The following is an 18,981-nucleotide window of genomic DNA, read 5'->3' as shown; positions in this document are numbered from 1 at the left end:
CTTGAAGCTTCAAAGATTTCTTTTCTTTCTTTCATTCCTTCTTATTTTTTTTTATGTCTTCTTGAGTCCTTAATAGGAAATGAGAGTAGGTATATTTTTCTGAAGATTAATTATGAGAGTAGGAGAATGAAAATAGAAGTTAATTGAGAGAAAAATTTTTTGCATGAGACTTGGTATCCATTTTGGAAGGAGAGAGGAGTATTTATAGGTGTTTGAAGGGTACTTTAGGGATATAATGGGGTGAAGTATTGGGAGAGTAGAGAATGGCATAGGTTTTGAAGGTGAGGGGTATGAAATTTAGAGTTGGGAGGAGGGTAGTTGTGTAATGACTAAAAATGGGTAATATTTGGATCCAAATGGTTTGGATTTTATCCAATTCATTTGGATAGAGTGTTTGATGAGGTGAGATAAGTGATGTGTGATGGAGAGAATGAGGGTGAAAGAAGTTAGGTATTTGATTGAGTATTAGGTGGGTTGAAGAGATGAGGTGTTTAGATTGGGAGAATAGGTTGTGTAAGGAGTTAGGTGTTTGGGTTTTTGGGAGGGTTAAGGAGATGTTGACATGTGTTAAAAGGAGATGGGAAGATGAGGTGATTAGATGAATTGATAGGTGAGAGTAAGTATTTGATTGAAGAGGAGGGGTATGGCTTAGGTTTGTGAGAATGGTTTTGTAAGAAATGATAAAGGGAGGTGAAAGCGCCTTCGATCCGTAGGGTGTGCGGATCCGCTTTTGACTTTGAGGTTTGTGAATCGCCACCTAGATATTACGGTCTAGGAACTGAGCATCGACTCAAGATAGATAAAAATAACTAATCTACAAAAATAAACTAAGTCCGGGGATCACGTTACGGTGTTGGAAGGTGTTAGGCACCAACCCCACCTTGCAAACGCCGGTCTCTACTATTTTTCAAAAAAAAACTACATTGCTAAAAGACCTAAAATAAACAAATAAAAAAAAATAGAAGAAAAATGTACCTAGATGTTCGCGACGATTTGTTCCCTCAGATCTGGTGGAGAGATTCCTTGCTTCATTTTCGTCACTAAATCCTCTTCTGATCTCCAAGATAAAGTATCTGCTTCCTAGATCTGAGTATTTTCTAATTTTTTGATGGATTTCTGGGTGTTTTTGAAGGGTCTTTGGGTGTTTTTTAAGCAAAAGTTAGAGTTTGGATGATAAGTAAGGGGTTAGGACTTCAAAATCAGGGTTTTGGGAAGCTAGGGAAGCTTTTTTGACCTACTTTTTCTAGGGTTTTCTTTGACCTACCAAATTAGGTTTTGAAGGCTCTCAATTTATAAAGTTTTTTGGGTAGAGTTAGTGATTGATTAGGTTTCTTTTAGGATTTTAATTAGGGTTTTGACTTTAGTCTTATGAGATTGACTTGGTCTTTTCAGATTAGGGTTTTGACTTAAGTCTTATGAGATTAACTTGGTTAGGATTTTAATTAGGATTTTGACTTAAGTCTTATGAGATTGACTTGGTTTCTTTAGATTAGGGTTTTGACTTAAGTCTTATGATATTGACTTAGTTTATATTTTTAAATTAATTTGATTAAGATTTTACTTTACGTTAATTAATATTTTATTTATTAATTTTGAAATTAAAAATTTTTAAAATTAAAAAATTACCGTTTTGCCTCTGAAGAGAACTTTTGCATTTCATTAGTTTTTGATGTTCCTGGATGTTTTGGAATTGATTTTTTGTCAGGAATTCAATGGGATTATTAGTTTATGTCACTTATGAAATTTTTTAGCGTGAAATGATTGTCAACCCTTATGAGGGGCAGTTTCGTAATTTTATCGAATTTAGTGAAAATAGACGAAATAGTTTACTTGATTTCACTTTATTATTTTATGTATTCTAATGGATTTTTCTAAGCGTAAGGGGGCTTTAAGGATGTTTTAATGTTAGGGGTATTTTGGTAATTTGGTCATTTTTTAGTGATTTTTATCTTAAAACTTCTTTTTGTCTACAAGATGATGATTTCTATGTTTTTGGAGTTGTATTTTCCTAGCGTAGCGTGATTTCTACAGTTTTGTTAGTTTGAGATATATCATCTGAATTTCTGAAACATATCTAGTAACAAATAAAGCATTGGAATAATCATCCATCATTGGGAATCATCGCGATCAGGTTGACAAGTTGTTAATCAGGTGACTGCAAAAATGGGGTGTCTACAGATGCCTTTCTTTGACAGAGGGTTGAAGCAAACTAGATAGCAAATCTATTTTGGTAGATAGTGCGATATCCGAATGTCGAAGCTAGTGACAGTTCATTTTGCAGGCTGATTTAGCAATTCATCGGGACGTTCGGATCCTTGAGCTTAAAACTCTCATCGAACAAAAAGTTGTCAGGCCCTTGAGCGCGAGCTCTCACTGGCAGTTGTAAACATGAAATGTTCGCCATGAACCTCAATGCTACATTGTTTGGAGTTGCCACCATTCTTTTTTGGAAATGGATGTGAATGGGTACCCTGATCGATTTTTTGAAAATCATTTTTTTCATGGCATTGTAGTGATTCTCATGTGTTGGAAAGGCAAGGTCTACCTAAGATCTAGGTAAGGAAGTCTGGTTAGAGGATGGTGAAGGTGTTAGGCACCCCATCCTCTCCATAAAAGGTGGTTACCTTGCTTAGCCATTTTATCTTATAAAAATTTAAGAAAATAAATACTAAAATGAATGAGAATGCATGACAAGGGTGGTGTGTGCATTAGAGTGAAATGTCCCCTTAACAAAGGGTTTTGATTTCAACATGACATTAAGGGCATTCTATGGAAAAGAATGACCTATGCAGTCATATTAAATTTATGAATATGAATGTAGGTTTGAACTTTTAGAGAGACTCCATGATGGAGTTCACTTGAAACCACAACCTTGATGCATGTATGCATGGCTAGAAACTTAGTGTTTCACCCCATTAAGAGGGTGACACATTTTTTCATCATTGCCATGCATAGGTGAGTGTGTACACTGTGTACAATATGATGCATGATTTTAAGGTAAAAATGGGCTTCAACCCCCATCCTTTCGATCGAACCTTAGTCCAATCTACCGGGGATGGGGGAGGGTATACATTACATCTTAGGGATTTCTAAAAATAAAAAAAATGAGAGGATTAGAAGAAGAGAACTCAAACTTTGAAATAAATAGACTACATGTTAAACCCCACCTTCTCCCTTGATGAACTTGAACCTTGAAAAGTATATTTGAGAGTTGAGTGAGATGGTTGAGGGTTGAGTTAAAGTTTAGAAGATGAGAGAATGAGTAGGAATTTTGGTAGAGTTTTAGGTTGAGAGATGAGAGCTTGAGAGCATGAATTGTTCTTAGAAAATGAGGGTATTTATAGAGTTTTTGGAAAACTTTTAGGGATAAAGTGATCAAATCCTAAAAATAAAGAGAATGGACATAAGGTTTAGGTTGTTTCTTTTTGGATTTTTCATTTGTATGAGGGCAAAGATGACATTTGTGAAGAAACCCTAAAAATATTCTTTGTTCTTTGATTTTTTGGTAAATAAATGTGAGAGAACAAAAAGTACTTTTGGGGGGGTGAATAAGGGAGTGACATGTGTAAAGGTGGAGTGGTAGGTAAAAAGTAGACCTTGGTTCATTTTTAAATAACACATAAAGTAAGGGTGGAAGTATATTTTTGAAATGGACTAATAGGAGAACAAAATACTTTTTGGGAGGGTGAGTAAGAGAATTACATATGTAAAGGTGAAGTGGTAGGTGAAAAGTAGATCTTGGTTCATTTGTAAATAACTCATAAAGCAAGGGTGGATGTATGTTTTTGAAATGGACTAATGGGAGAACTCCATGTATGTACTTGAAGATTCCTACCTTTTGAGAGTATGATTCGAAGTTTTCTCACCTTTATAGATTATTACCAAAGACCAAAGTATCTTTTGGGTTTGACTAACCTTTTTGGGAAGGGCATTCTTGAATTTTCACAAGGGGGAGTTGACTCTCCAATTAGATGATGCATTGGGTATTGAGGGCTTATGAGAGATTAACATGTGTCACCTTTTGAGGGGAGTGAGAGAATGGGCTTAGAATGGATTTGGTATTGGGCTTAGAGAATGGACTTTGTCATGGGCTTAGGTTGGGCTAGAAAATGGATTTAGGTTATGGGTTTAGAATGGCATTGGGTTTTGGGCTTAGGTTGGGCTAGGTAATGGATTTGGGTAATTGGGTTTAAGACTTAGAGAATGAACTTGAATTTAGGTTAAAAGATGGACTTTATTTTGGGCTTAGATTTGGTTAGGGAGTGGACCATGGTGAGGGCATGGGTGATGGATCGGTTAATGGAGAATGAATACGAATTTGGAGTGATTTAGGGACAAGGTTGAGCATGCAAACTATATGACATGATGCATGTATGCATGAAAATGATGTCAAGTGGCAATGCGGGTCCGTCGAAAATCTTGAGTTCTTAGTTGGAATCAATTCGAGAAAATTTAAATTTTCCGACAGGTTCGTGCAAATTGGGGTGTCTACAGCAGTGTTAGATCCTTGAATTTTAGAAAATTCTCCTTGACTAATGGAACAAATGTGCACGTGTGTATTTGAAATTTGAGATAAATCTCATGTGGACTGAGTAAAAACTGAGAATAATTTGAGTATAAACTGAGCAAAATCCTAGATAACCCTCGACAGTATCTAAGCAAAATCCGAGATAACCCTCGGCAGCAACTGAGCAAAATCCGAGATAACTCTCGGCGGTTGAGCAAAATCCAAGAAAACCCTCGGCGGCATCTGAGCAAAATCCGAGATAACCCTCGGCGGCAATTGAGCAAAATCCGAGATAACCCTCGGCGACAACTGAACAAAATTCTAGATAACCCTCTGTGGCATCTGAGCAAAATCCAAGAAAACCCTTGGCGACAACTGAGCAAAATTCGAGATAACCCTCGGTAGCATCTGAGCAAAATCTGAGATAACTTTTTACGGTAACTGAGTAAAATTCGAGATAACCCTCGGTGGCATCTGAGCAAAATCCAAGAAAACCCTTGACGACAACTGAGCAAAATCCGAGATAACCTTTGACGGCATCTAAGCAAAATGAATAAATCTAGGAGAGAATGGATGAATCTGAGAAATAATGAATAAATCTGTGAATGAAACAATGAATCTGAGAAAGAATGAATAAATCTGTGAATGAAACAATGAATCTGAGAAAGAATGAATAAATCTGGAAAAGAATAAATGAATCTGAGAAAGAATGAATAAATCTGGAAAAGAATGCATAAGTATAGGAAAGACATTAATGAATCTGAGAAAGAAAGAATGGCCTATCTCTTATTCTAGGTGAAAGGGTAATGAGTTAATCTCTGGGCAAAACCAAATATGAGATCAAAAACACTTCTGTTTGAACCTCAAAGTCTTTCAAAATTTTATGAATTTTAACTTCTTTCGAACCTCAAGGGTTTTCAAAAAAAATTGTTATCAAGAGGGTAATCTTAAATTTGGGATTCCCATTATCCTTTAGGATTAACATTGATCAAGTTTGAGAATAAAATGCACCTAGTTTGACAGGAAACATTGTATTGAACACATCTTATAAAAAAAATGGTCCTAGTATAAGGGGGAAACTACATATTAGAGAAGAAAGAAAGTGCCCCTTGTATGAAGGTTTGAAATATTTGATTACTAGAAGCGCAATAAAGATTCAACTTTTAATTTTGATTGAAGATTTTGAGTCAATTTCAAGATAACAAAACATTTCCTTTTAGGATTCATCATAGAATTCACCCTTCTCCCCTTTGGTTCACTTAGGGAAGCAAAAAATTTCAGATCAATCATAGACAAGATAAGGCTAAGGTTAGATATTGTGATTTTTTGTTTTCCTATAGAAAAGCCAATCGCGCAGCGGATTTTCTTGCGGGCTTATGTAATTTAGATTCATATGTGGAGATCCTCCCAGGGGTGGTTCCTACTGGCTTGGCTAAGCTTGTTAAGGAGGATGCCGAGGGAAGGATGGTCTTTAGGCTGTATTCTCTTCTTGGTTGGGGGTTCTCCTAAACCCCAGATAACCATTTATCAAAAAAAAAAAAATCTTATCTGTTAAATAATTTTTAATAGTTCAATAAAATCTCCTTTAGTTTCTTGTGAATAATCATTGCATAAATGAATTATTTAATGGGTTGGTGTACAAAATAATAATAATAATAATAATAAATAAATAAATAAATAAATAAATAAATATTTTTTCAACTCAACTTGTTTCAATTAATATACTTTTACAAAATGTCATACTCACTCCGTGTCGATGCCAACTCCATATTGATGTAATTTTGTTTGTCAAAATATTTTATCGACTCCATGTCGATACTAGTCCCATGCTGATGAAATTTCTTTTTTAAAATATTTTATCGACTCCGTGTCGATGCTAGCTCCGTACTGATGAAATCGTTTTTAAATTTTATCGACTCCGTGTTGATGCCAGCTTCGTGCTGATGTAATCGTTTTAATTTTTTTCGACTCCGTGTTGATGCCAATTCCTTGCTGATGAATTTTTTTTTTAAATTTTACCGACTCCGTGTCTATGTTAGCTCCGTGCTGATGTAATCATTTTAATTTTTACCGGCTCCATGTCGATGCCAACTCCATGCTGATGAAATCTTTTTTGTTTTATTTTATTGACTCCGTGTCAATGCTAGCTCCGTGCTGATGGAATGCATTTTTAATTTTACCGACTCCCTGTCGATGCTAGCTCCGTAATGATGAAATTGTTTTTTTACCCACTCCGTTTCGATGCCAGCTCCGTGCTGATATAATCGTTTTAATTTTTACCGACTTCGTGTCGATGCCAGTTCCGTGCTGATGAAGTTTTTTTAATTTTACCGGCTCCGTATCGATGCCAGCTCCATGCTGATGAATTTTTTTTTAATTTTATCGACTCCGTGTCGATGGCAGCTCTGTGTCGATGAAATCATTTTTAAATTTTATTGATTCCATGTTGATGCCAGCTCCGTGCTGATGAAATTTTTTTTATTTTACCGACTCTGTGTCGATGGTAGCTCTGTGCCGATGAAATCATTTTTAAATTTTACCGACTCCGTGTCGATGCCAGCTCTGGCTGATGTAATTCCTTTTCAAAATGTTTTGCCAGCCCCATGCTGGTGCCAACTTCGCGTTAATGTTGGCTTCGTGCCTAATAACTCTTTTATTTAAAACTCGTTTACTTTAAAATAAATAACTTTACCCAACCTAATAAAATGTCATGCATTTTCCTCTTTGTAAACAAGATAGTAACGTTTGGTCTTCTGTACCCAAAGGTGGCCAAACGAAAGAAATATAAGTAGTTAGAGGAATCTCCGTATTTTTTCAGATCTTCCACCGTCACCATGAGTTCTTTCAAACCTGCACAACCCATAGTAGTTAAAACGTTAGAGGTTGATCCTAGAAATAGCAGTGCTACTAAAAATGATTGAGAGGCAAGAAAATATTGTAAGTGCCATATTAGCCAATGCCAGCATCATACAAGTCCAAACAATGCAGCACTATGCGTTGGGGTCAAATTAGGATCTACCCGAGCAACCTCCGTAGGGATCATAGACCACTATGCCTCCAGCAGTGTTGGATTACCAAGGGCCCCCGCTCTACATTCCATAGAATCGACCACCCCCGGTGGTCATTCCTGATGATGAGTGTGAGTATAGGGCCACAGAGGCCAAAAGTGCGACAGACGAAAAGATGGCCCAACAAATCGAGTCTCTTCAAGAGGAAATAAGGAAAATGAAAGGTCTCAACACCATAAGCGAAACTTGATTTAAGGACCTCTGCTTTTGTCCCAATGCACAGTTGCCAGCCAAGTTCAAGTGTCCGGAGTTCGAAAAGTACAATGGAGTGGGGTGTCCACTGTCACACCTGAAACTATATTGCGGATCTATGTGCCAATACGGTGAAGATGACAGGCTATTGCTGTAGTTGTTTCAAAGAAGTTTAACGAGGCCAGCCCTCAAGTGGTTCTCCGGATTGGACCATACACTTGTCAAAAATTGGCAGGACTTAGCTGAGATGTTCTGGCACAACTATCGGTTCAATCGGATGTGGGACTGGACCGGAATGATATGGCTAGAATGACGAGGAAGCAGAGGAAAACAGTGAAGGAATAGCCCAAAGGTGGCGAAAGTCAACTTCCCAAGTACGACCCGCTATGACCGAACAAAAGATGAACACCACGTTTATCTCTACATTGGGATATTCGTTCTACACCCATCTGGTGGGGCATACCACAGGCACTTTCTCCAATCTTGTTCAAGTGGCAGACCGGGTCGAGGATGGGATTCGAACCGATTTAATATTTGACTTCACAGCCTTGAGTGCAGCAGCAGGGACATTGGCACAGAAGAAGTCAGTGTTTTTTGTCAAAAAGAAAGAGGAAACTCAAGTCAACAATGTACAACCCAACCAACCTCTTTTCATTCAGGCACCAGTTCAGAGGCCACAGGCACCACAACTCCCTTGGACGCCAGTACCTCGAGCTACCTGGGCTCCAGCACCATAGAATCCCTTTCAAATAGTTCCTCCGCAAGCACAACCAACACCACAGTATGGGTAAAATCAACAAGCACGGCCCAACAAGGTAAACAGGGTATTCACTAGATTGCCTATGACGCTGACAGAATTACTTCCGATCTTGCTTAGAGGAGAGTACCTCACAAAACGACCACCAAATCCAGAGGCTGCGAAAGGACCAGGGTATAACCCCAGCTTGTTTTATGAATTTCATATGGGTGCACCGGGGCACTCTATAGATCAGTGCTAGCAACTTAAGTACCAGGTGCAAAATTTGATAGACAAAAAAGTACTCATACTGGATGGACTAGCGAATCCCACTCAGCAGCAAAACATCAACCAAAACCCTTACCTACCCACATTGGAGGGGGAAGTGGGCACAAGGTAAATGTCATTCTAGGGGAACTCGATTTTAATCCATCAACTTTGATAGCTCCTATCGGGTCGAAGATTAGAATCTACCTAACAAGGAAGCCAGAGACGTCAACATTCAGCACCGTCAACCAATACACAACAAACCAGCATCGAAATACATGACTGCCACTAAAAATGGCTGATCTCACCATCTATCCTATTCACCAAATTCCCAATGCTACCACCCGACCACCTTTCATCATACCATACACATTGCCAAGTCCTCAAAATATGACTCGACCCCCCCTTCATATACCAAACACCTCATCCTCACGTCTACCACTTGTCATTCCATACACTCCATCGACTCTTCAAATATCTTTTCCCATCCCCACGACATCCAAATCGCAACCACCACCTCTCATCTTTAATGTGAAGCCCGATCCATCCCCAATAACTATACGCTTACCAAAACCATTCCCATATAGCTCTAATCAAGCGATTCCTTGGAGCTATGAAACCACTGTCACTACGACCGCAGGGGTCGAAACAATGAAAAGGGCAATGGTGGCCGACATTGGCCATATGACAGGGAGGTGTTAGAAGGTACCGATAAAAGGGGTAAGCATCAGGGAGGAGGAAAAAGAAACAATAAAAGAAATAGTGGATGAGGAGAAAAGAAAGGAAAAGGGCAAGGGCAAGATAAACGAAGAGGAAAAGGAAGAGAAAATAGGAAATGTGACATACAAGGAAGCAGCAGACTTCATTAAGCTCATTCGCAAGAGTGAGCACAATGTCGTGGATCAAATGACTAAATAACTGGCTTAGATTAGCATCCTGGGTCTGCTACAAAAGTTAGAAGAACATCAAGAAGCACTGCTGAGAATTCTGGGAAAATCGCATGTACCTACAACTACTTCACTAGCACAGTTAGAACAAACAGTAGGTCAAATCATGGCTCTCAACCCCATCGTCTTCACAGAAAGTGAGTTCATGCCAAAGGGACGGGGGCACGTCGAGCCACTAAATATCATGGTCATGTGTAAGGGCATGATGGTTGTTAGGGTGTTAATTAATAATGGTTCAGCCCTAAATGTATGTCCTCTCGAAACTTTCGAAAACTTAATGCGGACTGGTCGCATGTTAAACCCAACAATAAGGTTGTTCGAGATTTTGATAGCTCGAGAAGGGACTCTCTGGGAGAGATAGATTTACCAATCATTATAGGATCCTGCACCTTTGAGGTAACAATCGAGGTCATGGAGATACCTACAACCTTCAACTTGCTACTGGGCAGGCCATGGATTCATATTGATGGGGCAGTGCCTTCCTCTTTGCACTAAACAGTCAAATTTATTATGGGACAGTGGATGATATCTGTACTAGCAGAAAACTTGATTCCAGTTGGGAGAGCTCCGGACGTCCCCTTTATTAACATAGAGATGACGAAAGATAAGGCGTTATATTATTCTATCAGTTTGCGATTGTTAATCACGTCGAAAAAGGGAAAGAGAAGGTAAATGCAGAACTATCAAAGACTAATTTGATGATTGGTGGAGTCTTGAAGACGGCTGGTTACTGACTCAGGCAAGGGTTAGGACCAGAAGGAAAAGGGAAAGCTACGCCAGTTGAAGCAAAGAAGCACATTCCTTATTTCGACTTGGGATTTAGACCTACGAAAAAGGATATATCAGATATGAATGACATAAAGAAAGAACTTCGACTAGCAAGAAAGAAAAATCGTGAACAAACATTTGGAATCTGGGCAAGGTTCCTCACATCAGCATCAGCTTCCCGATATCACAAGTCAGACCCGACAGTCTATCGGAACCACTACCAACAAAGCCAGCTAGAAAGAAGAAAACAGTAAGTTTCAAACCCCAGTGCATTCAAGAAGACTCAGTTATTGAGTCCCAACCATCCCTCGTGGAGGGCATTGATGTCTTATTCAATGGGGATTCCAATGAGAATCTGGCAAAAACGACAAGAAAACTTACAAAAGTAGAAATCATCGTGAGCAAAGAGAAAAATCCACCTTTCCCCACTGGCATTGACTGGGCATCAGTCATCATCCCCCCAAGCTTGGGAGGGGCTATGCCCAACTTTGACAAAATTCAACCGGAGATCATGGTCATCTCCGAATCACCAAAAGAACCACCATCTCACCTCATCTACCCCATTAAGGAAGGGGAGATTTTGAACAATTGAGAAGAATTCCCTCTAACCCTTAAGGCTGCTGAAGCCTAAAAAAAAATGCTGTTAGGTAAAATCAATTTGCCTGAGGATCATAACGAGCCCCCATCCTCGAGTAAAGACTGTTTGGAGGGTTCCTTATCTTTACTAATGCAATATTGCTCTTCTTATTTCAAATGTCTAGAAAATAGTATTCAAAAACCAAAAAAATAAAAAATTCTTCAAAAATAAAAAATAAAAAAACATCTCAAAAATTAAAAAAATCAAAAAGTTTTCAAAATATCAAAAAAATAGATATCTTCCAAAAATCAAAAAAAGAGTTTTCGTAGAATTTAAGGGATTTGTCTCAATCGAATGAACCTTTGGACATGACAGAATATGAAAGGGATGAGTATGACTTCGATCTCGAACTTGACTTCGATCTTATGGGAATCGAGGAAGAGTCTGAGGATGAGGTGTAATATCCCCCTGAAGAAATCAAAGACCTTCTAGAACGACATGAAAAAGGTGTTCAGCCAAACATAGAGGATACAGACTCAGTTAATCTCGGACATGAAGATGACCCACGTGTGGTAAAAATCGGAGCCTTGTTAACCCCTCAGTAGAAAGAAGAAATGATTGGATTACTACAAAACTACCAAGACATCTTCGCCTGGTCTTACAGAGATATGCCCAACTTAGACACAGACCTCGTTGTTCACAAATTATCGATCGCTCCTAGGAGCAAGCCGATCAAGCAAAAATTGAGAAGACTCAAGCCAAAATGGACACTCAAAGTCAAAGATGAAGTAATGAAACAGTTCCAAGCAAGATTTCTCGCAGTCTCCATGTACGCTGAATGGCTAGCTAATGTCGATCCGGTACCGAAGAAGGACGGGAAAGTGAGAATGTGCGTCGATTATTAGGATTTAAACAAAGCCAGCTCTAAGGATGATTTTTCACTACCTCATATTGACACTCTAGTCGATAGCATAACGGGACATGGCATGTTCTCATTCATGGATGGCTTCTCAGGCTACAATCAGATAAAAATAACATAAGAAGACCAGGAGAAGACAACATTCATCACACCCTGGGGTACGTTTCATTACAAAGTCATGTCGTTCGGGCTCAAGAACGTCGGGATAACTTATCGACGTGCAATGACGGCCTTATTTCACGATATGGTCCATAAAGAAATGGAGGTTTATGTGGATGACATGATCGTTAAGTCTAACTTGAAAGAGGATCATTTGATAAACTTGAGAAAGTTGTTCGATTGGCTAAGGAAGTACAATTTGAGGTTGAATTCAGTAAAATACGTCTTCGGGACAACGTCAGGCAAATTGTTAGGCTTCATCGTCAGTAGAAGAGGCATTGAGATAGATCTAGCAAAGACCAAGTACATTTTTGAAATGAAAGCACCAGTATCAGAAAGGGACGTCAGAGCACTTTTGGGTAGAATATAGTATATTAGCAGATTCATTACGCAACTCACGCCTATCTGCGAACCCGTCTTCAAACTACTGAGAAAGGTTGTACCAAAAGTGTGGAACGAGGACTGTCAGGAAGCCTTCGACAAGATAAAGAAATATCAATTCAATCCGCCAGTCTTGGTTCCTCCTACACTAGGACAACCCTTACTAATGTATATCTTGGTGCAAGAAACGTCTATGGGCTGTGTATTGGGGCAACATGACGAGTCAGGTCGAAAAGAGCAAGCCATTTACTATCTCAGCAAGAAGTTCACCGATTATGAGGTAAAGTACTCGGCGCTCGAGAAGACTTGTTGTGCACTGGTCTAGGCATCTCAACGATTATGCCACTACCTCCTCAGCTACTCAACTATGTTTATTGCTCGAATGGACCCTCTCAAATATCTCTTCGAAAAGCCAGCGTTGACAGGTCGCACCGCAAAATGGCAATTACTATTATCTGAGTTCGACATCACCTATGTCACTCAAAAGGCCATCAAGAGACAAGTCATTGCCGACCATTTAACTGAGCATCCCTTACCTGACTATAAGCCATTAAAGAAAAATTTCCCAGATGAGGCCATCTTGTTGACAGAAGTTGAAGATAGTGACGAAGAGCAAGGTTGAAGATGTATTTCGACGGAGCTGCAAATCAGAAAGGAAATGGAATATGGGCAGTTTTGATCAAACCAGATGGATCTCATGTTTCGATCCCCATCCGATTGAAATTCCAATGTTCCAATAACGAGGCAGAATATGAAGCATGTATCGCAAGGTTAAAAGTAGCGATCGACTTGGAAGTGGACGAAATCGACGTATTCGAAGATTTAAGTCTAGTGGTTTATCAGATAACTGGAGAATGAGACTTGAGAACAAAGATTAGTCCCTTACCATGAGTACTTGGAAGAACTGAGCTCAAACTTCACTAGGATCTCATTCACTTACATGACACGAGCCAAAAATCAATTTGCAGATGTACTGGCCACGCTTGCTTCCATGATCAGTATTTCAAAGGACCTAGTCGTAGATCCTATCGAAATTGGCATCCAAGATGAACCAGCCTATTGTTTACCAGTGGATATACCAGAGCCCGAGGAGAAATCGTGGTATTCAGACATCAAGGCATACTTAAAAGATCCCGTCAGATATAACGGTAAATGAATGAAGGACCATCGAAAGATTAGCAGGTCAATTCTTCCTAAGTAACGTGACTCTATTTAAAAAATCAGATCACGAGGTTCTTCTCCGTTGTGTCACAAAAATAGAGGCTAAACGATTGATCGAGATTGTACATGGTGGAGTTTGTGGACCTCACAAGAATGGTCACATACTTGCTAAGAAAATCATGAGAATGGGATATTATTGGACAACAATGGAAAGCGATTGCTATTAGCACATTCGTAAATGCCATCTCTGCCAGATCTATGCCAATAAGATCAACGCTCCACCTTCAGAATTGCACAGCATGACTACTTCTTGGCCCTTCTCACTCTTGGGCATAAACGTTATTAGGCAGATTTCTCCAAAAGCTTTAAATGGACATCGCTTCATCCTGGTCGCTATCGATTACTTCACAAAATGGGTAGAAGTTGCATCATATGCCAATGTCACCAAAATCAATGTATTGAAGTTCGTCAAGAATAACATCATCTGTCGATATGGAATGCAACTCCATACTTGTTGGTATATGGAATGTAAGCAGTCTTATCCGTCGAGGTTGAGATTTCTTCCCTCTAGATCTTAAAAGAAGTAGAGTTAGACGAAACAGAATGGGTTTAAACCTGGTTTGATCAACTGAATCTGATAGAAGAAAAGCGCCTCGCAGCTATTTGCCACGAACATATTTATTAGCGACGAATAGCTTGTGCCTATAACAAAAATGTCAAGCCTAGAGATTTCTCACCAGGAGACCTTGTTTTGAAGAAAATCTTGTCAATTCAAGAAGAAGTTAGGGGAAAATTTCGACCAAACTATGAGGGACCATTTATTGTGAAAAAGGTAATGACGGGAGGAGCTCTGATTCTCACAAAAATGGATGAACAAGTCTTCCCGCAACCGATCAATGTTGACACTGTCAAGAAATATTACGCTTGAGTTTCGACCCTAAGATGACGAAAGGCCATCTTTGCTATCCTAAAACAACTATCTAACCCTAGTTAACCTTTTTGAGCCATCACGTTCATTTCTTAACCTAAAACTAGGGCAAGTTAACAGTAAAAAAAAAAAAATCAAAAAAATCAAAGCGTCAAAGTACTCTTGGCCCGCATGAGGATAAACTGTGAACGGTTAAAAAAAATACAAAAAAATCAAAAAAGTAAAAAATCGAATACTTGATCTTTAGCTCGACCCAAACCTCTAGCCTAAACAAGTTCGAGAAATGCTGGGAGGAGACATAGATCACCTTTTCAAAACAAAATAGATACGCCCCACGTTTAACCCACTCTAGCTAGATCCAGATCTTAAACTTTTTGTATCTTTTCTACAACCCATAACCTAAGCCAACGTTTTATCCCATCAAAAGTCTTTTCGGATCAAGAAATGTTCTAAGGCTTCACAATGACAATGGTAGCACAATGATCTTGTAACTTGATCTGAATCTTAAGTCTTATTAGTCATTGGAAGACTCAAGAGGGAGTTCAGATTAGATATTCGAAAAAAAGAGTACTCGAAATGTAGAGTAGTCGATCTCGCGGCTCAACTTGAGTTGCCGAACCATGATTAGTCGTCAACAAACTCTAGAGGAGAATCTAGATCGATCACTAAAAAAGAGTGCCACTATAAGAGTAGAGTCACTGATCTCGCACCAACCCACAAAGACATAGAGGCTCCAAACGAGAATTGTAATGTAAAAATCCAAAAATATACAAGCATAGTCTGCAAGGACATAGTGAAATCTGAAAGGGTGCTATGAGTAAAAAAATCAGACTATGACAATATCAAAGCCACCGGCATGATGAAAACCCAAAAGGGCGTCGATGTGTAAAAATGTGGAAACCGGGTCTGGTGGAAACCGGGTCTGGTGAAAACTGTAACTGACACCAGGGGCAATAAAGGAAAGTAAAAAAAAAAGATTAACTCCTAGCCCACATGAGTATAAACTGTGACCGGCAAAAATTTTCCAAAATCCCAAGTCCCACGCTCAATCAATATTCATCCAATACTGGGACACTGGGGATGACTCTAAAAAGAGCCAAAGAGCTACTGACATCTATATCCTCAGTAGTTGGCAAAAACACATAAATCATCGAAGTAACAAAGGTTTTTAAAAAATGTTCATATTCTGCATCTTCAATATTTATTCGACAAGGACAAATCACAAAAATTCAAACGTTTTCAAAACTACTATTTTGACTGATGATGAAAAATCTAGGATTGATTCAAACTTCATGTTTTCAAAGCAATAGATACACCTGAGGCCAAGTAAGTAAAAAAACCTATTTTCTTTTCATTTCAAAAGTTTCACATTACAAAAAAAAATACAAAAATATATGGTGCCAATCACATGTCTCGATCGAATATCTCTTTCAAAGTACGAATTCAGATAGCTTGTCCCATCATCACCACCTTGGCGTCCCAAGCATCACGACTCACTAGGTAAGACGCGAAGACATCGAAGCAGGGACCCTGAGCAAGTCCCTCCTGAGATCACTCTCCGGACCAACTGAGGCAGATAAACCATTGATCATTGAACTTGCAGTTGCAACAATGGAAGAACTTATAAGAGTGGCCCAACTAAGGGAACCGTTGTGGGTGCATAGCCTTGATCATGTTTATGAGATTCTAAGTGAAGATGAGTACATGCAAACATTCCTGAGGGGAATAGGGCCAAAATCATTTGGATTGAAGTCAGAAGCTTCTTGAGAAACTATCATTGTTATCATGAATCACATTAACCTCGTTGAGATCCTTATGGATGTGAATCAATTGTCGAATATATTTTGTAACATTAGTTCAAGAGCCATGACTTTAGAAGTCCTATCAACCGGCGTAGCAAAAAATTATAATGGAGCTCTTCAAGTGATGATAGTAGAATTTCAAGTCCTTTCACCTCTAGTTCCGACTCGAGAGAGTTTCTTTGTAAGGTATTGTAAACAAACATGCTGAGGGGATTTGGGTGGTGGTTGATGTTTCCTTGGATCATTTGTGTCCTAGCCCGATATTGGGATGTCGAAGAAGGCCATCAGACTGTTTAACCCAAGAAATACTAAATGGTTACTCCAAGGTCATATGGGTCGAACATGTAAAAGTGGATGACAAAGCAGTTCACAGTATACATAGAATACTGGTTAACTCTGACCTTGGATTTGGTGCAAAGCATTAGGTTGCTACCCTAGATCGACAGTGTGAACGCCTTGCAAGTGTTATGGCTAATAACATGCCGGCTAGAGATGTTGGTGTGATCACAAGTCAAGAAGAATGAAAGAGTATGTTGAAGTTGGTTGAGAGAATGATGATGAATTTTTGTTTTGGTGTGAATACTTCTACCGCTCACACATGGACAACATTATCAGGAAGTGGCGCTGAAGATGTAAGGGTCACAACTAGAAAAAACATAGATGATCTCGGCAGGTCTCCTGGTATTGTGCTATGTGCAGCTATTTCCTTCTGGCTTCCAGTCTCACCAAAGAAAGTTTTCAATTTCCTTCGCGATGAGAACTTTAAAAGTGAGTGGGACATTTTTTCTAATGGCGGTGTTGTTCAAGAAATGACACATATTGCTAAATGGCAGAGATCCTGGCAAACTATGACTCTTTACTGCGAGTTAATACTCCAAATTTCAGTCAGGGCAACATGTTGATTGATGTGAACCTTCTTGGATTAAAACCTTCTCTTGATGATCTCTTCTAAGAACTCTTTTATTCGAAGGCTTCGAACGTTCTAGATTGTTTTAAAACAAATTAAAAATGTTGATCGGACTAAAACCCCAAGGAAACTAAGTCCTTGAAACCTCAATCTAATGACACCACAAGGATTGATCACTTCCTTGATAAGTCGAAGAGTCATGTCTTTTCTTCAAGAACTCGAATGAAAACTCATAAAGAACTCATAAAGAACCCATAAAGAAAACATGAAACAAAACTCAAGTTTCTTTGAATAAACTTCAAAATCTCGTAAGATGTAAATTATCAATTGTGTCTCAATTACAAAATGAGGTGCCCTTTTATAGACAAATTAGATCAAGATTAATTCTAATTAGTCCTTGGAAAAATAAAGAAAGTCTAATTAGTCCTTAGGAAATAAAGAATTCAAAATAAGGACAATTAGAACATAACAATTCCCAATTAACCCTGGCATTCAAATTGATCTTCCAAATTGATCTCTTGCATAAAAAGATAGTTGACCATCCTTGATGAAACTTTGATATCTCCAAAATTAGCCTTAGAATCTTCTAGAATGGCCTCTTTGTATTGGACTTCCACAATCAAGCCTTGCAATGCCTCTTCCATCTTCTTTGTCCTTGCCCTAGTCATCGGACCGCCAATTCCTTGTAATGGTTCTTGAGAAGACTTGGAAACAGCAACTCGATCTCCATTATTGATATTACAAGAGAGTAGCACCGATGCAACCGGCTCTTTTGTAATCTATGCTCCTGTTCATATTGTTGCAATGAACGTGGTTCTAAATGGGGGCGACTTAGACTATGTAGCCCTCCTGCCTTCAGATCTTGGTTGATTCAACTCCAACAACAAAACTCTCTCAGATTTGTGACAACTGTTAACAACCTTATTGCTTGCACCATTGAAATGATCAAAGGCGTCATTACAAGGGACAATGCATGAATTAAGATGATTAACTTATGGTAGAAATAGAGTAAGATCAACAAAAGAAGGCAATGAAGAGTGGATCTAACAAAAAAACTTCAAAAAACCTTTCGAGTTGTACTCAACTCCGATTTGTCAAAACATGACCGAAGAAATAGTCGAATTTCACAACTCATCAAATTTTCATCAAATCCAAGATTTCACACGAGCTCCGTGCCATCGAGATCAAGGAATTAATAAGGCAAAACTTTGTTAGACCCTGTGCTTGAATCGCCATTTTCCACAAAATTCATCAATTCAATCGGTAATCCGAAGTCGTATTTTTTTTCAAAATTTTTTCAACCCGTACAAATAGGAGTTTAGTCTATTCTTTGCAGTTCTTTGCAAGCAATTCCTGTAAAGAAGGACAGCTATAGACACCCCAATTTGAATGAGCCCCCACTCGAAAGGGCCCAAAAACAATAATCTTTCAATAAAATTGGCCAACGGGCCTCAAAAGCCCGAATCACTCAAATATGACATTAAAAAGAATTTGTGCACCCCCACCTTCACCGCTCCACCCCCAAACCCAAAAGTACCCGATTTTCAATAAAACTCGCCAACGGGCCTAAAAAGCCTGATTGCCTATACATGGCATTTTGATCAAATCCAATATTTTCAAAAATCTCAAAAAAATGAATAAAATAAATAAATGAGACTTGGG

The 18,981-nt window shown here is 38.8% G+C and overlaps 1 pseudogene; it reads left to right on the top strand.

Annotated features, from left to right (window-relative positions):
• The first annotated feature begins 13,461 nt into the window (after positions 1 to 13,461).
• Positions 13,462 to 18,296, top strand: LOC147391108 (homeobox-leucine zipper protein MERISTEM L1 pseudogene; annotated as a pseudogene).
• Positions 18,297 to 18,981: the final 685 nt, after the last annotated feature.

Source organism: Akebia trifoliata, chromosome 11, assembly GCF_017979445.1.
Source record: "Akebia trifoliata isolate Shusen 1 chromosome 11, ASM1797944v1, whole genome shotgun sequence".
NCBI lineage: Eukaryota > Viridiplantae > Streptophyta > Magnoliopsida > Ranunculales > Lardizabalaceae > Akebia > Akebia trifoliata.
This window is presented reverse-complemented; position numbering and strand designations above follow the sequence as displayed.